The sequence below is a fragment of the Ochotona curzoniae genome, unplaced genomic scaffold (genome assembly GCF_017591425.1).
Source record: "Ochotona curzoniae isolate NIBS_2020 unplaced genomic scaffold, NIBS_Ocur_1.0 contig_2723, whole genome shotgun sequence".
NCBI lineage: Eukaryota > Metazoa > Chordata > Mammalia > Lagomorpha > Ochotonidae > Ochotona > Ochotona curzoniae.
Window position 1 is genome coordinate 10,434,237 of NW_024465573.1, and position 21,207 is coordinate 10,455,443.

At 37.7% G+C, this 21,207-nt stretch overlaps 1 protein-coding gene across 3 annotated transcripts in view; it reads left to right on the forward strand.

The window, feature by feature from the left end:
* Positions 1-21,207, forward strand: part of ARHGAP42 (Rho GTPase activating protein 42) — a 258,025-nt gene that overhangs the window by 122,413 nt on the left and 114,405 nt on the right. The gene's annotated exons all lie outside the window — the stretch shown is intronic.

Below are 21,207 nucleotides of genomic sequence, written 5' to 3' on the forward strand. Positions count from 1 at the left end.
CCAAAAAATTCAAATATCATGTTCTCTGTGGTAGAAGGCAACATTCATGCAAAATACAGAATATATATGTATATATACGTACATATATACATACATACAATATATAATGGAGACTAGCATAAAAGGAAGTGAAGACACATTGCAGTAAGCATCTCTATTCCCAAATAAAAGAAAACTCTCAGTTAAACTGTTTAATGTTATGCCATTGCCTATATCTTACAATGCCATGATACTCTTAAATAGCAGAATGTTGGACTTGAGACTGTTGCTGAATGAATAATGGAAAACAGTGGAGGAGGGGATGAGGAAGGAGGAAGGGAATACCTACAGCTTCGAAATCCTACCATGAAAAACACCAAAAAAAAAAAAAAAAAAGAGAGAGAGAGAACTGGATGAAGTATTTGTAGTTCTATTGTCATATAAGAAGCAAACCCAAATATTAGTAACCTTAAGTAGAAGATTAAGCTTGTGATTATAAAGTAAATTGAAAGAATGCTACAACACAAAGTTCTTTAAAAATTAAGAAAGGAAGAAGAGAGAGCATCATGAACATATTTAAGAACATATTTAAGATTACATTATTATGTTCTTAAAATTATATATAATAAACTCATGGAATCTGTTTTATTTAAATAAGTAAAATTGAAATATGAAAAAAATACTAGTGATTTCAAAAGAGGTCATTTATTTTGCTGGAAAGTTGGACTCCACCTTTTGATAGGAAGAGTGTTAACACAGTATTCAAAAGTTTGATGCTAAGAGATAGATAGACACACTTTTTAAAAATCTGTTAAATGTCATTAGGGAGTTATAACCTTTTCTTTCATATGATATTGTTTCAGGTATTCCTAACAGAATTTTTCTTTGGAAAATAAATTTCATTTCTAATTTCTGTTACTGGCATAGGTTATTACTTTATGGTGGGTATTATTATTAGCATTTTGTAGACAAATTGTCTCTTAAACTTTTCAGATCATTCATAGCAGCATGAAACTTCTTTTTGTTGAGATTATTGACATTCATATTCTATAACTAAGAGTTCAGTCAGGTACAAGACAGTGATGTGCATTTTAACCCATACTTTCCTACTCTGGAATAGGCTCTTCTAATCACTATGCTATATTCCAAATACCAAGAATTTTGGAACATCTCAGATTAGTGAAATAGTTTATTTTACATAGGTGAAAACTTAGTTGGCCTGTCCTTTTGATGCATGTGGTTTAATTTGGACCATAACACTTAAGTTCACAGTACGTTGCTCTTGTCTAGGCCAGGGGAGAGCTTCAGTTTGCATAGTCAGAAGTCATGCCTGTGAGAAGACAAGTCATTTTGGGGTATGGGAGCCAAGCTAATTGATGCAAATAATAGAGTTATAAAGACATGTGAATCTTTAATCCTGAAGGCTAAGGCAGTACTGGGTGTTAGAAACCCAAATGCACAGCAGGAGACACATGTCAGTACTGGTGACTAGTGTGTGGCCTCACTGAGTTCCCTACTGAAGTGTAGTATTTTTATTGATTAAGTAGATTATCCTTATGCGTCTTTTGTTCCTAAGATAAAACAGCACTTCCAAATCCTTATTATATCTCATTGATATTTTTGTGATGTATTGGATAAATGGTTGTTGGAAGAAGGGTTCATTCATCTTTACAGAAAATAACATTCCTTTATATTTATAAAAATAACAATCATGTTATAGTAAGTGGAGGAGCCATTGCCTGAGACACAGGCATCTCATATGGATATTAGTTCTGGTCATGGCTGCTTTACTTCAAACTCAGATGCATGGCCTGGCAGCAGAAGTGGGGTGTGACCCACATACTTAGGTTCTTTGAACCATAGAATTGACCCAGACAGTGCTCCTGATTTTGCCTGGCTTAATCCTGGCCATTACAAGCCAACTAGAATCATTAGATGGAAAAACCATTCTTTTTCTTCTGCCAACCCCCTCTCTAGCTCTGACTTTTAAAAGTAAGTGCGTCTTTAAAAAATAGTGGCTAGTCTTATTGACTACATGTGATTGTGAACACAGTAGTGCTGGAGTTGCACTTCTCTAGTTAACTGTAGTAAACATGTTATAGTTTTTGTTCACTATTCTAGTAATAACACCCTTGATAGGGTCTGAAATGAAAGAAATGGGAAAGAATGATGTGATGATATTTACAGTAGGGTTCTAAGATGGTACAGAGTAAAAACATTGCTGCCCAGGGCCAGAGTCAGGCACCAGGTAAAGCATTGTCAATTGCATTATTATATTAACTAATTGGTGAATTGACACAAGGTGCGAATAAGACTTGGTCTACAATGAGAATTTAATGACAGAGCATCTTTTTGACTTTTAGAGATGTGATGTGGCTCAGAGGTTTTGGTTTTTATCTTGACTATAATATGGGCTGCTTTTAAAATTGTACAGTAATAAGGTCTATGAAGAAATTTTGTATTCAAAAAAGGGAAAAAGTTTTGACAAATGTATTGAATTTGTGTACCAAACGTTGGTCCACATTTTGTAAACTCTTTCACTTGATTCAGACAATGATGTGTCTCTTACAAAATTGTATCACAAAGCAGGTCTCCCTTTGTTGTTGCTTCATCTCACTGGAGGTCGCTGCCATACTTCTGTCAGTAACAGTTGCAGTAAGTCTCAAAGGGAGACTGAGTTTGATAGCGTTCCTGTTCCTCTGTCGTTTGAATGTTTCTGCCCATTGCTGACTGAAAATAATTGATCAAGGTTTGCCATTTTTGTGCACTAATGCTATAAAGACATTGGCATTACTGCATAATGGATATAAATCTGACAGACCTAACTTCATGGTGCTAGTAATAATGAATGTGTAGGAGTGATACTAGTTTTCTTTAACTTACTTGATCATGTAAGTTGATTTTACAACATGTCAAGAAGAGAAAATGTGGCAGAGAACACATATGCACTTCCCAGTGTACTGCTGATTGGGAGGATTTTAAAAAGGGGACCAGAGAGGTTGTGTATTTTTTTTTAAGATTTATTTATTTTTATGGGAAAGGCAGATATACAGAGAGGAGAGACAGAGAGGAAGATCTTCCATCAGATGATTCACTCCCCAGGCTGGCTCAACGGCTGGAGCTGAGCCAATCTGAAGCCAGGAACCAGGAGCCTCTTCCGGGCCTCCCACATGGGTGCAGGGGCCCAAGGCCTTGGGCCATCCTGGACTGCTTTCCCAGGCCACATGCAGAGAACTGGATAGGAAGTGGAGCTGCTGGGATTAGAACCTGCACCCATGTGGGATTGCAGGCGTGCAAGGCAAGGACTTTAGCAGCTAGGTCACTGCGCCGGGCCCAAAAGAGGTTGTTTTAATGTGGAATACCTGAGACACCTATCTTTTAGGATTCAGATATATTTGTAGTAGAACTTAATCTGTTTATTTCTGGTGAAATGCCTGATTTTCAAAGATGGTTTACCGTTTCTGAATTTGTGTTATTTTAGTAGATGAGCATTGAATGAGGAAAGATTGTTTTGTTTCATTTCAACCAATTATAGGATCCTGTTATCCCCTTTGGATTTCTCTTTCGTGAAGGAGACATTAGCTACAAATGATTCTCGATCTGGTGTGACATTGACATGTGCAATGGGCACAGTTTATAGAGATGACATGAAATACAGTCTCGTGACAAATCAAGATATAAATGCTTTTTGTAAGCAGATATTATCTGACTTGATGACATCAAATCAGATAAATGCAGGGCATGATTCTGGTTAATCTAAACGTTAATCTTGCTTTCGTTTCAAAAGTAGTTGCTTTGTCTTTTTTAAGTCTGTCTGCATCAGGTTTCAGACAAAAGCTGTGAATATTTAGACTTAGTTAATGGTAAATTCTTGGTAATTACTACCAAAGAAAATGACCCTTATTTCTCTTTGTTGTATCTTGTGAAGTTCTCAGTTTAGGGACAGAACTTTCCATCTCTCAAAACTCTCTGGGGATTTCACTTTTTTTTTCTTTTTTTTGCAATGGTAGTTGCTTTATAAAACTTCAAGACATTTACAACACTTAAAATAATGGTATATAGTACAAAGTGTGGAGTGTATTTGGAAGATGATTTGCATGCTTTTCAGAGTATAATTACATCATGCAATTTTATGATGGCTAGCACAGAATGACCTCTAAACTTCCGGGCATGGTTTTTAAGGTCTTACATGCTCGGGCCCTTACCTTCATCTCTGACCGCTCACTGTTAACTTCACTATCCTTTCATCATGCTAACTTTCTTTTCTTCCATCAACTTTTCAGGTATATAAGCATTTTTAGAGCATTTTCTCTTTTTTGCCCGAATCTCTTATTATTTTTTTAAAAGATTTATTTATTTTTATGTATTTATTTATTTTGGAAAGGCAGCTTTACAGAGTTACAGGGAGAAAAATCTTCTTTTGCTGGTTCAGTCTCTAAGTGGCTGAGCCGATCCAAAGCCAGGAGCCAGGAGCTTCTTCCAGGTCTCCCATGAGGGTGCAGGATCCCAAGGCTTTGGGCTGTCCTCTACTGCTTTTATAGGCCACAGGCAAGAAGCAGGATGGGAAGCAAAGCAGTAAGGACACGAACCAGCACCAATAAGAGATCTTGGCATGTGCAAGGTCGGGATTTAGCCACTGAGCCGCTATGCTGGGCCCTCCTGAGTCCCTTCTTTCAGAACTTTTAGTAAAAATTTGGAGAAATAGAGTTTTTGAATTTGTGTCGTTGTTTTATTGTATGTCTACATGGAGGTCATTTACTCACATTTATTTAATTGAATACCTACCGCTGCCAATATGTGTTGCCACATCAACTTTATTTTATTTTTGTCTCCTCTCAATATGTGATATTACACTTACTTTTTTCTGCTTCTTTACTGCCTTTTGGAACTTTATGGATAACCTCTGTGAAAGCAGGAATTTTGCATTACACAGAAAATATACTTGGAAATAATTGAATTATGTGCAGTAACTCATATGTTTGTGGTGGAATTGCTGTAATTAAACCTTTGGTCATTTGTAGTGATTGCATTTGTGATAAAATTTGAATTATTGCCTGAGAGTTCATAAAGTGTTTTGCTTCTGGTTGGACAGCAGGTTTCCAATGAGCCTATGCTCATTGATCTTACTTTCACCGTCATCGATAGATATACACAGGGGCCACATCATTCTCATGTTATCTTGATCTGAATCTATAATTGTCATTAGTTCAGATAAGAACCTATTCAATGTTTAACACACAGATAGGTAAAGCTGTGTTTTCAACTGTATTTTCACAAACCATGTTCTCCCTCTTTTGAGGCCATCTGGAACACTGAAAATATTCTTGGATTGCCATGGTTATATGCTTTCCATGTCTGAAAGAGAGCCTCCGCAAGACAAGAAGCAAATTAGTACCTGTCAGTAAGTTAGCACAGGTGTCTAGATTTATGGATAGTTAGGAAGCATAGAACAAGGAGCTCATGGCAGGTATCATAAAAATAATATTTCTTGGTCAGCCAACACATATGATTATGATTATAAATGTTTAGGACTTAGGCACAATGGGAGCATAGTCTTTGGTTTGGAGCTACACTGAGTAAGAAAAGTGGTGATGTTGCCAGCGTTATCTGAATTAGCAGAACTGTGTGAAGGACAAACAAAGCCTACCTCATGTGGACAGAGGTGTACGTTTCTCAAAACAAATTTTATCCACTTTGCAGTTTGACCTTGGCTTGCCCTTGTTTTTGCCATTGTACTACTGTGCTCTACTTGTAGCACAGCAGTGTATTGCAGTACCTGAGTAATGCAGATAACGTGTTCTCTGACTGCTAGGCTCAAAGCGGTTGTGTTTTTGATTACTCATTCCTCAGGGTTGTTTATAAGTCTAATTGAATTTTTGGCACAGGGTAGTAGTAAAGAATCTTCCAATGATAAGACAACGAGCTATTGTTTATTCACCCCCCCCCCAATAAATGTCTTGAAGTTAGATTTTTGTGCGAAGTGGCATTCAGCAAGCTATTCTCCCTGTCCGGTCCCTACTGCTCATTCAAAATTCATTTCCAAAATGATAACTAGGATAACTACAGCGAGTCCACAAGTTAATCCTGTCCATTCATCCTTTTAAAAATAGAAGTGAGAATTCAATGGGGTAATTAGGCTTTTGATTATACATGCAGTAAAAGACTCTAACTTGTTACGTACAACTAGAAGGTGGTCCACATACAGCATTTCCTTCATTTTTATTCATTGATGGTTTATCAAAATAACTCAGTCTCAACTAATATATGGATGCATACACTATTTTCTGGAATGAAAATGATGTTCAGTTTTCCAGCATTTCACTTAGAATTGATTGTCATCTGTTTGTAGTCTCTACTTTCCTGTCTTCTAGCTTTTTCCATCACTACTTCTTCTGTCTCCACTCCCAGGCAATAAGCTTATACCAAGAAAATTTTGGCTTTTAATCACTTTCTCTAATCATGTTCCTAGCTGTGTGGGTTATGAAAATGAAAACTGGGATCATAGGTATTTATTCAAAATACTCAGAAATTGTTTGGAAAGGTAGACTGGCAAAATATGATCTGCAGAGTTCTGTGACCTTACGGATACTGGATAGGCAGTTTAACAATATTCATGACATTGATTGATTGGTTGGTTGGTTGATTTTTTTGTTTTAAAAATTCTTTTCATTATTTTTTGGTACAGTTATACTCTGGGATTTCACTTGCCCCCTCCACAGATCGCCTCCCCTTCACTGACCCCTCCCATGTCATTACAATAGTGCAGTCTTTCATAAACAGTCTTAAGTCTGTCATTCTGGATATACTATATCCTGACATTGTAGGTATGGACAGTTGCAGAGTACAGCATCCTATTTTCAAGGGATATGGAACTGTTTCATTGGAAGTCCATCTTTGATTTGGAAGTAAAGATGCGTATTGCATTGTATTTTCTCATCTGGGTATGATAGTATCTACTGCATAGTTACTATACATCCTGTTAAATGAAAAGCTGTAAAACCAAATCAACCCCAGAAGGAAAAATAGGAATTTTACAACAACATGAAGTTAAATAACATGATGAATGACCAACGTGTTGCTGAAGAAATAAAAAAAAAAAAACTTCTTGAAGCAAATGATACTGGTGTATGACCTATGAGTCAGTGAAGAAATTAATAACAAAAAACATTTTTAAGAAATGAAAACAAAAATATCAAATCCCATGAGATGTAGCAAAAACAGTATTGGAAGGGCTATTGATCCTATATTTTGCATGAATATTGCCTTTTATCAGAGAGAACATATGATATTTAATTTGGGAATATTAACATAAAGTCACAAAGGAGTAAAAAATTTCACATTGAAAATGGGACATGTGAGGGCCCGGTGCAGTAGCCTAGCAACTACCTTGCATGTTATAGAGAAATGATTCAAAATGATAGGTAAAGTATTCTCCTTTTTCAGAAGCCATTCTGGCTATGTGGTAGAATGATAAATGTGTTGGGTGGATTACAAATCTGGGTGCTTCGAGAACTTTAAGGGGCATGTTCCCATGGTCCTGCACCTATGCGAAGGCAGAGGGATAGCCCAGATTGGTTGTGGAAGGTGATGGAGTGGTCAGAGTCTAGAGTAGTTGGGTAATTGCCGAATTTGGTTTCTTTCCTTGACAGGAGACAGATGAGCGGAGTGGAGGAGACTAGGGTCGAGCTTGAAGATGGGATTGTGAGCAGTCAGTGGGAATGGGACTACCGATTTACAGAAAAGGAGCTTAGCAGAAATGTCCGAGATAGACACGATTTATAAACCTTTCTTTCGCCTGATAATTGAAGGATAAAAATGCATTAGTTGACCCATTGGGTGGTGTGTAAAATTTCTCTTATCTTGAAATATAGGATAAGTTAGTTGACTTTTTTCCCCTTTTGTGCTTTGAAAGAATTCTTGAAGGATCATCCGGGTCACTGTCATTCAGGGACGCCTGGATGCTCTCATGAAGAAATATATAACAGGGTTTTGGTGGAAGCTTTGGGATCAGGTATGCTGATTTCTTTAGCCTTGTGTCTTTGTTGATGTGTCTTTGTTGATGTGTCATTAAATCCCGGTTTTGTTACATTCAGAATGAATAAGAAGTGTTGTATTTTACTCTTCAACAATTTTTGGACTATATAATTCTTAAATTAATTAACACATCACCACGACTTGATGCTAGTTGTCTGAGGATATCATTCAAGGCAGAAAGCTACCAACAGGATGTGCTTGTTGACAGCAACGCAGAGTCTGTGTTTGGGAGCCTGGGGAACACTGAGATAAGAAACAGTACTTTACAACTAGTGACAGTGTTGCCTCTTATATAAAGTGGTATCTGAGGAGCTGTTTTTCCACATTATGTGACTGTATTACCTATCTTCTGGTTTTCCAAGGGGATGAAAAGCAGAGGAATAAAAATAATTATTTTTACTCCTTGATGATCTTTTCATCACTATGTAGGGTAATTTGGATGTGCCAAGGCCTAACATTATCCTTTGTATTATGTCAGATTATAGGTGTCTTTATGAATTCGGAGGCGGGAGGGGTTATGTGTCTTAGGATGTCTGGCAGAAAAATAGCTGCTAAGTTTCGTTTTTTGTTTTTTTTTTGAAGCATCCTAAATGCCCTTTCAGTCAGTTCAGTAACTCTAAAGTGACATCAGTCACAGCCCAAGGAAAAGCTCCAAAGAGGTCACAGGTTAATGATTTATTGAATAATTTTGCTTTCTATTGGGAAATAACTTTTCAGAGATAAGGAAAAGCATGTTGCTTTTTATGTTGTTTGTCATGTGTGTAAAGAGAATTTCTTTAGTATTGACCCATCACTATACTTTTCATGATATAAGACCTCACCAGAAGGGGCAAAAGGTTCTTTGCTTCATTGGGTAAGAAAGGATTCTGACAGCTGTAAAGTGTGGAAACCTGGCTGATAGTTTATGAGCAGATCTGTGTTTTGAAAAGACCAGGGACTAGAGTTATAACATATGGAACTTATTTGGGAAGTAATTCTTAGCTATGACTAAGAGGCTGAGCTCAAATGCCTGGGAAAGTTTAAAAAGAAAATCTTTGCAAAATAAATCACATCTCTTGTTTGCTTAATTGTAAGACTTAGATAACTTTTAATTATTCATGGACTTCTCTGATTCTGTATTAAAGCTCAGAAGTTTGCTCTTTTAATTAATTTTTTTCTAGTTTTATTTTTAACAACATTGTGTGATTCAACTTACTGGCTTATTCAATTAGGGGATTATTTATTTAAGAAGGTTCTTTTTTCTTTTTCCTAACCTCCAGAGATCCTTGAAACATTCACATTCAGACACTATCAGGGCAGTTAGAGGAAAGATGTGTGTGTGTGTGTGTGTGTGTGTGTGTGTGTGTGTGTGTGTGTGTGTGTGTGTGTGTGTATTCCTTTCTGGCACTGTTTTTTCTTAGCTGCTCAAGTTCCAATTACAATGTTTCCTGTGTTTATTTATATCCAGAGAGTATGTGACATAAACATCCCAAGAAGTGTCAGTCTGGGGAAAGTGAACTAGGAAGCGGCAGTATGTTTCTGATGGAATATCATCCCCTGCTTTTTCCTCCCTGGTTTCTCTGGCATTACTTGATTGGAAAGATGTGGAGAAAATGCTGCAGTTATAACCATGCTGTTAATAGAGTTTAGCCTCTGAAGCCACTTGATTTGGGTTCAAATTCTGGATCTTCTAACTGCAATCTGTTTATGGCTTTGGACAAATAATTTAGTCATTGGTATGTAGATTTCCTTACTTGTAAAATAATGATAGTGCTTTATTTATAAAATGGTTTCATGGACTGAAGTTCATGGTTATAGCAAGAGCTCAATGACTTTTATTATTGATATGCTGCAGAATCTGTGTAATTTTGATGGGAGCATGTTTAACTTCACCCTTTTGTCCCCCACCCTCAAATCCTTTCTTAATTTTCACCTAAAAATTCAATAGTGCTACATGTTTTTGTTTTTCCGGTTCTCAGCACAGCCAATCCCTGAAATTGACCTCAAAGAAAAAAATAGGAAAGACTTAGAAGGTGCTAACTCTATTTAATGTTTGAGGAGTCACTTGTCCTTTCATTTGAGTCAGTGGTGACTGTCCCTGTGATGGTAATGTGCCTTCTGTGAAGTTTCATTTGAACTACAATGGTATATATATTCCTTTTTTTTTAAAGATTTATTTTTATTATTATTTTTTTTATTGGAAAGGCGGATATACAGAGAGGAGAGACAGAGAGGAAGATCTTCCATCCGATGATTCACTCCCCAAGTGAGCACAACGGCCGATGCTATGTCGATCCGAAGCCAGGAGCCTCTTCCGGGTCTCCCACGCGGGTGCAGGGTCCCAAAGCCTTGGGCCGTCCTCGACTGCTTTCCCAGGCCACAGGCAGGGAGGTGGAAGGGAAGCGGGGCTGCGGGATTAGAACCGGCGCCCATATGGGATCCTAGCATGTGCAAGGCGAGGACCTTAACCACTATGCCACCGCGCCGGGCCCATTGGTATATATTCTTAAGGAAAATGATTTTATTGTAGCTAAAGAACCATATGTGGTTCTGTTAAAAAAGTAATGGTAATTTAACATTTCTTGATTTTTGTCTATAATTGGTAATTTTTCTCTAAAGATAAAATCAATGAGTTTAGCATCAGATTGCTATGAGGGTACCTATCATGAAGAAGCTTTCCAGTTTTTGGATATATTTTCTGAATTCAGCTTCCCAGCCCAGTAATATAAGAGACAGAATTTGCTTGAGTAATTTGTTGCAAATATAAATTTATGCTTCCAATAGTAACCTTTTCTTCAATTTAACAATTGTATGTTGAGTTTCCGCCATGGCTGAATACTTTGCTGAACAATGACTGTGAAAAAAATTAGCAAAAATTAGCTGTGCCTTGCAGGGCAAAATATATATATTTCTATGGTAATATTCCTCTTGTACTTGAATTTTATATATCTTGTTAGATAGTGATGTTTATAACCATTGTTTCATGATCATGTTTTTGGTGTCTTGGTTCAGCTTTAGAATTCTTGTTCAAGCATCACAGAACGCTACTATGGCTCAGATTTCATTTGTGATCAGTCAGTAAAGGGATATGATAGTGTTGCTTTGAAAACTCAGAAACACCAAAGACATGCTTGGTGTGAAAGTACAGAAATGTAAAGAAGTACAGATAAATTGAAACTTCGGGGTATTAGGACATACTAAATTGAAAATACAATGGACCAACAGCTTAAAATGGATTGATAATTAGATAAAGGAAATTTTGTCTAGCTAGCATTCTATGCTAAGAGTTGTAGTTTAGTATTAGTGTTGTCCAGATAACAACAGGTTTGGCTTTAGGAAGGATTGTATAGGTAAAAGTTAAACATTGTCATAAAGCGTGTGTGTGTGTGTGTGTGTGTGTGTGTGTGTGTGTGCATGCTTGGCGTATGTACAGTGTGACTTATTGTGCTCTTTGATTTGTGAGATATAGATCCTCTCACTTTAGTTGATTTAAACACAAAGGTTCCATGTGCTATTATGATTCTTCCAGCCACACTTCTAGCTACCTGGTGTTCTTCAAATATTCTTCAAATTATCCCTGTATTAATTACCTGGCTCTTTCTATATTTGGAACATGCATCTCTGTCCTGCATAATTTCTTTTCCTTTTTTTTTCTTCTTCCCTTTCACCTGTTTTATATTCTCTTTAACACAAAACTTCAGTAATAAATCTGCCTTTCTAGTAGAAATAAATAAATCTTTTAAAAAAAACACACATGCAGTTTAAGAAACTGAGTGTAAATTGAGTTATCCACAATATTTCTTTACGTTTTGGTAATATACTCTTTCCTTAGTAATGAATAATTATTCTTGAAATACATGAACACTTTGCTTCTAAAATGTGATTGCCATACAATAACTTGGAATTTAGTGTATTTTTACTTATAAACTTGCAAAGCCTATCAGATGATTAGGTAATTTCATAAAGAAACTATTTAGAACAGCTGGGTGATTTTAATTTAACTCTCCGTGGTACTGTTCGAAGTGAGAAGGCTTGGGTTAACAGCAGGAAGGCATATCATTAAACCATAGGTTTGGGGATGAGAGAAATAGGCATTGAATTACAGAAATCACGGATTTGTCGAACTCTTTTTAACTCCACCCCTACAATGCCACCATCACACTTACCCAAGTAAGGAGAGAAAACGTAAAGAAAGAAATATTATTGAGGCTATTATCAGGCTAGCTTTAGTTAGCAATTATCTAAGTTTTTAGGTGAGATAGTAGTATCCTATGCCAGTCACTTTAGTCAAATGCAAGAGCAACTATTTAACTCATTCAAGAAAAGGAACTGGGATGACCGTATTAAGTGTAACTTTGAGCACACTAATTCTGAATGATATAAACTTCTTCTATGTGTGACATTTTGAGTTAATACGATATTTTAAATAGTCCATACTAAAGATGAATTCCCAATGAAAATGTTGTACATTTGCAGACAATGGGAATCTGGACTGTCTGACATTGTCTGTACCAATAGTGTCGGGGCACATTTAAATAAGAGACTGATGGAATTTTATGATTCCTTATGAAAGACTATGCCATTGTAGTAAAATGGGGAAAATCTGTTGGGGGGTGGGAGTTTGGGGAAGGGAATTTCAGTCTATATGAAATTGTACCACATAATTAAAAAAAATAATTTGACCAGTCCTTGGGAGTGCTCATCCAGTCTGTGGTTCAAAACATTGGGTATTTTAATTCTTTGAAAATTTCAGGCAGATAGTGGTTATTATTTTTAAATTCTAGTTTTAGCTGATAGGCTAGAGAATAATTGGCATACAGTAATTAATTCCTGGTGATATGTGGCTGCTACCATGAGATTTTAGCCAAAACTGGAGAAAGAGAAAGTGCTAAAGTGTAAAAATTACATTTCATGCTACTTATATTGCATCTGCGAGAAGGTTCTCAACAGTAAAAAAAAAAAAAAACCTGAATCCTATAGCACTAGAAAAATCCATGGTATATGGAAATTTATAATTTATGTGTATGTATAGGGGTAAAAGTAACCTCCAAATATATTTGGAGAATCCTTCTTTTAACCACATGAAAACATATCTTGCCATTACTTTTGAGTGATTTATGAGCATTCCCTTATGGCTTTCTATTAGAACCACTTGAAATAGCAAAAGAAAGCTACAGGAAACTTCATTGTTTGGCTTGATATAACTTGTCCACAGTGGAAGTGTAACCTTGGAAATGCATTGTTGTAAGACATTGTCCACTATCACGTGTGCTTCTCTTCTGCTGAAAATAAGACAAGCGGTTATTATTTTCTCTTTAAATATGGAGCAACACAGAAACTTGGTTGAACCCAACGTTTAGGTTATGTGTAAAGATCAAAGTTAAGGGGCTGGTATTGTGACTTAGCAGATGCAGTCTGTGATATGGCCATTCCATATGAGTGCCAGTTCAAGTCTGGTTATTCTGCTTCCATTCCATCTCCTTCCTGATGTTCCTGGGAAAGCAGTGGAAGATGGCACAAGATCTTAGGTTCCTGCACTCATGCAGAAGCCCTGGAGCTGGCTCCTGGCTCCTGGCTCCTGGCTCCTGGCTCCTGGCTCCGGCTTTGAACTTTGGGCTCCAGCCCTGACAATTATGGCCTTCTGGAGAATGAAGTAGCAGATGGAAGACCTCTCTGTCTCAACCTCTCTGTAATTCTGCCTTTCAAATAATTAAAATATTAGAAAAAAAGAATTTTATAATTGTTAATTATATCTAAATTATCAAGCTGAGATGTTTAAAGAATCATCCGTATCTAGAAAGAATACTAAAGTAATTTTTGTCTTCGCCTTTTTTTGAGTAGTAAATTCATTTTATTTTTGATGCTGTTTAAATACCTGAGAGGGACATATGCCCGTGCATACCTCCAATTCAGGTGGGGAGGATTGAGGAATGGGGAAAATGGGTGAGACAACTGCCTCCAACCTCCGTTTTTCTTTTGGTATCTGGGGAAAGTGGGGAGTGAAGGGGGAGAGGGCTGTTTCCAGCAGCCCAACTACAGCCCCCAGGAGTTGGGGAAGGCCACCTGATGTCATCGCAGGGTACCCGATTTGGAGCTTGTTATGAGGATACTGCTTACGTGGTCTGACATGCTGTTGATTTCATTGCTCCAAAGTTGAGGAAACTTCCAAGGTCCGTTGGCTGACATAGTCCTCCTTAGAGTCTCAGTTTGCCCAGATACTTGTTAAAATTTCCCTGGGAGAGCTGTCCAATTTGTTCTGCCTTCCATTTCACTAGATGCCCTCTGCAGGCCTCAATGCACTGGTTGTTATGTCCCCCATGAGCATCTGGGCATGCCATAGATTGCACAGGCCTCAGCAACTGTGGAGACCCAGTTCTGACATGTGTACTACATGGTCAGATCACAAATTCTGTGATTTTCACTGTGGTTTAAGTTCTGAGTCCATTGATCTAATTTGGGGGTTTTCAAAAAAACCTTGACAGAAGTGACCCAAACCTGACCGCCATGTGGGCCAGCCACTGTGGGTTCTGGCTCAGTTCATCACCAACATTAGCCTATACACATACTGGTGATTGCAGTCACCTAGTCAGTTCTGTACCTGGCCCCATCTCATAAACAAACCAGTGAAAGCTGTGCCCAGCCTAGCTCTGTGCATCACACACTTTGCCCTCACATACACCAGTGGGAACTGCAGCCCAATCAGAGCACCCCCCAAAATCCCCAACAAGGCCACCTCCACCCTGGATCTTGTGCATTCCAGCATGTGCAACAGACTGGTCCAGACTTTCCAGCATCCCATTCATATTTCATACACATCAATGGGCTTTGGAGCCTAGCTCAACCTGACTGACCTCATTTTCGAGCCCGCACTTAATGCTGTCTAGCCAGGCCCACCTTCAGCCCTGTTACCAATGAGAGCTACAGCCCATTGGAGAAGTACCCACAGTTTCCCTAGTAGGCCCACTCCCAGTCCTTGATCTTGTACTTTATAAGTGGTCTACATTCTGACCTGTCAAGACTTGCCACCAATCTCAGCACTTGCCAGCTGATGCTGCAGCAAAGCTCAGTCAGCCTGCATTTACTATGGTTCATGCATTAACCAGTGGATTCACTTGCTTAGCCCAGCCTGGCTCTTCCCACAGCCCAGTTCACATGGCGGCCAAACAGGCTTTAATATCCCGCTCAGCCTGGTCTGTGCCCAGTCTCAGTTCATACTCACCAGCAGAAACTGATGAGACCCATTCCAGGTCTTATGAGTGCTGGTATGAACTGCAATCCAGAATGCCATGGCTCACCTTACCTCAACATTCCCAGTGGGTGCTGCTGCCTGGTTCAGCATAGCCTGCCACCAGTTCCAGCTCATGCTGGCAGGTATGGCAGCCTAGCCCAACCCAGCCACTTTCCAGTCTTGACACTAATTTGAACTAGCTGGTGTTGAGGCCCAACCAGTCCTGTTCTTCACCACATCCAGATCTCATATGTGCCTGGGGTTGCTAGGACCTTACCTAGCAAACTGTGCCCTCTGTCTTTTCCTTTGTATGTGCTGGCGAATGTTGTGGTCCGACCTATCCCATACCCAGTTCTTGGATGTGTCGGTGAGTGCTACAGCCTGGACCAACCCAGTTGTTCCCAACCCCAGTACGCATGAGTGTTGGTAAGTTCTGTGGCCATGCCTAGCTTAGTCTGTCACAATCCCCAGCCCTCAAGCAAACCAGCTGGTGTGGCAATCCTACAGAGTTGAGCCCATGATTCCCCACAGAATCCGCTCTCAGGACCAGTTTTTTCATGACCTGGTTAGTATCATACCCCAACCTAATATGATCCACATCCTTCCCCAAAACTCACTGGTGGGTGCTATCTTCGAGCCCGGCCAGGCCACCCCCCAGCCATGGCTTTTGTATGTGCTAGTAGGCGGTAGTTGATAGCAACAATCCCAGCTCAGGTCTCCCATGAGGGCAGGTGTATTATTTTGGTCTAAAACGACCTCTGTTTTCTGTCCTCTAAACTACCCAATCTCAGCTCCCTCAGATACCTGTAAGTGCAGATAGTGGAAGTCTCCCAGAAGTCACTCCTCACCTGTCGTGTTTTCCCTCAGCAGTCCTCTGTTTCACACAACTCCAGATCCACTTCCCTGAGCAATCCATAGCCCCCATGTCCCAGATCCTCAAACCTAGTCATCTAGTGATATGCCATGCTAGCCTGGCGCCCTACCTGCCTACCCAGGGCCCTGCACACTTGCACGTGTGTGCTGGCATTCCACCCCCCCCCCCATGTCTTAAAATAGAGTGGATGGCTGTGCTGGCACATTGGTATAGTTAACACTATACCATCAACGTGGACATCCATCAGGCCCAGGATGCTCAGCAGCTACCAGCTGCTTTTCTTCCAACAGTGTGACACTTGCTTAGGTACAATGCAACTTAGACCATTGCCAACAGCTGGAGTTGTCTCCTTGAAGCATCTTAATCAGATTATGCCAAATCACATAGTCCACAAATATCATGGCGTCTTGGGTCTCTTGAACTCTGTAACTTAATGTTTCTTCTCAAGTATTACTCTCTCAGGAATAAATCAAGCCATTCACAAAATTCTGGAGAGGAAGAAGAATTCCATGTGAGGTAAATTGTATTTCCCTAGGAATTTTTGCTTTCCCAAGCTTTGCACCCTAATTCATACTTTAGCATGAGTTTTCTAATTCTGTGTCATTTTCCTTAATAGCAACCATAATTCTTTCAATCTTACCAAATTGTAACACCTTTTTATTTCACATTTGGAATACTTCTGAATTAAAGAATCTTAATCAAATGATTGACCAATGTGCTAGGAAGAAAGTCGCACATTTCCTGGGGGGTCTCACAGATGTGAAGTTTAGAAGCAGTCAAATCAGATCATGAATCAATTTAGTGTCTTTTGGGTGTTGGCATTTCCATCTTGATCTGATGATTTAAACCCATACACTGTGAACAGTAGCAATTTCAGATGTACAACTACACACATATTATAGTGGGTTAAGAAAAATTGGAGTTCATGATTGTCTACTATTGTTGAATCTCTGGCAGGGTATCATTCTTCTATATTAATTTAGATTTTATTTTCTACCCTTGAATAACTACATTTTGAATCATTGGATAATTACATTTTAAATTGTGGGAAACTACAGAGATTGGTTTGGACAATTAAGAACAGAATGCAAAGTCAGTTCTTTGAAGAAGCCTAAAATAACCTTGTCAAATGCCAAATCAGTGCTAATAATTTTTGAAAAGATATGTACTTTTCCACTAATTTTTGTAAGAACCTTAAGAGGGAAAAGGATGAAGACATTGAGTGCTATAAATTTTGATACAGAGATTCCAGTGAAGCTGGGTCTAACTTTAGCACTCATCCACTTAATGTACTCCAGATGAGGGGACTTCATTACTCATATAAAATCATCTTTAGTCTCTACGTTGTGAAAAGCTTAGTCTACTCTTTGGCACATGAGAAGCACTCAACAAATCATTTCTATTGTTATCCTGATCACCCAATTGGATATTTTTCTCTGCTTGCTTCATTTTCTTCATTTTTTTTTTGAGTACCTATGCCACTTTTTTTTTTTCATTCCTCTGGTTTTAACAGAATGAGAATAGTGGAGAAAAATGTGGAGCGAATCCAAAACCAAAAGAAAAATAAACCGGGAAATATGGAAGCAATAGAGATAGGAAATAATACTTGCCACAAAGGGTGCTTGTTAATTATCCCATTTTGTTATATCCTCAGGCTTTTTCCTTATTCCCAGGTCATATCTATGTAGCTGCCAGAAAAGGATTTTAGCAGAGATTTGAATCATTGGATATAAGTGTGGGTGCCAAGAATTTAATATAAAGATTGGCCTATCCACTCTTTTTCCTAACCTTGTCTTTCACAACTTAAGCACACACACTCTCATATTAGTTAGTTCTTTCATTGTGAAATGGAATTTTCTTCCACCGTGTTTCTTTGAGAATTTCTGTAACAAAAAGTTTAATAAATTCAAAGTGGAATTATTTGTATTCCTTCTGTACCAAACCTACTCTCTACCTCATTTACTGCATTTCTGAACAAGGCACCAGAAACTTCCAGTGTTTGAAATAAGACCTTAGTCTTTGATTCCTCTTCTTCCTACTAGTACCCTTTTTATTTTTCTTGAGGAAATATCTCAAGGAGACTCTCCTAGCCCTCTGTCAACACTGAAGGACTCAGTTTCATCTGGGACTTCAGACTTGAGTTCCTGTCCCCGCTGCTTAGTTAGCCTGTCCTATCACCATCTTATTCTTTCCTAATGCATCTTACATGTGAATGTCCTATTACTGGCTTCTTAATAAAAAGTGTTAAAATAGTGTTCCTCTGTTTAAAACCTTATAGTGACTCCATATTCAGACTACTTTTCAACCTCCATTTTTAGTGTAATTGAAACTTTCATTACTTGGTTCTGTTGAGTTCCCTCAATGAACATATGATGTATATTACCATTACCAGTTATATAATGGACATCCAAATATTATTGAAAATAACAGTTAGTGTGTCCATAGATTCTGTTGTGTGCCAAACAGTGATTGATGTGCTGCACTTTGATTTCACTACTTCTGTTTTAGAAGACTTAAGCCATGGCCTTTGTCAGGACACTCACAGTATGAGTAACCTCTAAGGTGTGCTTTGTAAGCATCAGATGCTTCTTGAATGCATATGTTTATTTTTCCCGTCTCAATTTAGCTTTCTAGGAGGTTAACCTGTCTGTCATTTTTTCTGTCTGCCATGAATCCCAGTACTATAGTCCTAGTACACAAATATATGAATATATGGTTATTGCATGTGGGAAGTCCCAAGTCATCTGTCATACAGGGCTTGCATGAGAAAAATACCTTCTTATAATATTCACATAAGTATAGCTTGGCCAAAAGGATAATATAGATTCAGGTGTAGAATGATATTATTCAGGCAAATACAAAATGAATTAATAATCTGTTTATTTTGAAATATAATAAAAACTATCATCTTTGATCAATTAAATAAAGTTACTTCAAAATGTGTGGGAAATTGAAGAGAAAGGTAAGTTTATGATGATGCAGAAATTTTTCTAATGAATGCACAGTTTTTTTCATGATATGCATTTTCACACATTTTTGAAAGCCATTCATGTATGTAAGGTATTGAACTGTTTTCAGTTGTCTCATGAGTCCTTAAAACCAACTAGATAAGTAGATAACGTGGCTACTATACATGATACTTAAGGTAAAGAATCTGGTTTCAATCCAGGTAGTCTCCATTTCCAATATATTAAGCACAATGTGACTTATTATCTTGCATTATTTCTTGGATTTCCCCATTGGAGAAATATTATCTAGTTCAAGTTCAGTAACTTTGAATGTATCATTTCATTCTAGTGAAGTACTTATTGTAATTTCCAACATAATCATTCAATAAATGCTACTCTCTGTGAATGTAATTCTTCTAAATAGCATGTTCACGATACTTTTCCATTTTACAAATTTAGCTTTAAAGGTAGAATTAATAACTCTTTGTGGTATGTATGTATTGAGTCAGAGAGTTTTGCAGAGTGTAAGAATTAAATGTGAGCTACCTCACCATTATTTTGGTCATCTTTGCCCAATAGAACACCTGCAGTGTATCTGGCTGCATGTCTACCTAAGCTCTCAAATCTGAACTTGGTGACAGAAGTAATAGTTACCTACAGTTGGTCATCAATGTCTTTGGAAGGATTTTGAGTATTGATCTACTCTGTGTGCTTACATAGCAAAAAATTTCAGGTCTTCTTTAATAGAGTTGTAATCTGACTTTCCTGAAAAGTTGGGAGTTGCAGTCAACCTGTTTTAATTTTTGTCGTATACTGTCTAATTGTTGTCCATTTATGGAATTAGAACAAAAATTTGTCTACAAGCTAAGGAATGTAATGAAAATAAAGTTAAACTTTTTCATTACATTTTAAACTTTTTTATTGCATTTCAACATTACAGATAAATTGTATGAAACGTATGAGGAATTCTTACATTTTTTTGAAGATTTTTTTTGAAGGGCAGATCTATGGCAATACATAGAGAGAATGAGGAGGGGGTTATGGGAGCAATAGGGAAAAAGAAAACCTTCCATTCTCTGATTTAGTTCCAAATAGCTGCAGCCAAGCCAAAAATCAGGAGGCTGGAACTCCATCTGGGCTCCCCAGCTTTGTGTCAGTGGCCCAAGGACTTGGACTGTCCCATGTTGCCTGCTTAGGAACAAACGCAGAGAGCTTAATTGGAAGCAGCCAAGCAAGTTGAGCAGCTGGCACTCAAACCAGTGCCCATAGTGCATGCTTGCATTGTAGCTGCTGGCTACTTAAACCGCTGTGCCAGATGACAATCCCAATACTGCTTTAACCTTAAAGTAGAATAATATATTTTAACTATGTACATTTTCTTTTCACTTTAGTATTTATTAATTACATAGTAGAAAGTTTAGTTGTCAAAGTAGTAATGTGAATGATCAATTTTGTTAACTAGCTTCCTTTTTGTCTGAGTTTTTGTTCAAACAGGATTCCCTTCTAGCATAATGTTATCCATAGAAATGTTTGACTCCTGAATCTAGTTCCTGATGCTTGCACTTTGTACCCCTATACAACATTCTTGCAGATCAATATTGAAAGATGTATCAGTTTTAAAATTTAAATACCAATTTGAAGTTTTTGAAATCCAAGAAGGTACTATTTTAGTAGGGTGGAAATACTATGAGAACATTTCAGGAAGATCCCAAATGTTAGGAACCTAATTAAATAGAGAGGAAAATTGAAACCTGATTGATTTTTCAGCAGTAGATTTGTAGCATTTTTAGGGGCAAAATGAGAGAGCTTTTCTATTGTTTGGTTTTAAAATGATTCCTAAAGTGGCTATAGTGCATCTGTGTAATTAAAGATTTTTATAAATTCAATGCCCAATGTATTGTTCTAAACTAAGTCTTAGAAGAAATTCAATTATTCAAATTAATATTTCAACATGTCTACTTCAAAATTTTTCGCATTATTGTTACAATCAAGGAAAATAATATGTGGAAAACAGCTTAATTATAAAGTAGAAATATGTTTTACAACCAGTAAGGTATTTTGGTAGAAAGAAATAAGGTAGAAAAACTGTCTGATAAGTTGAATAAAGGAGCTTTTTTAAAATTGTTGGCATGAAATTATTCAAAACTTAATATATGTGCATTTTT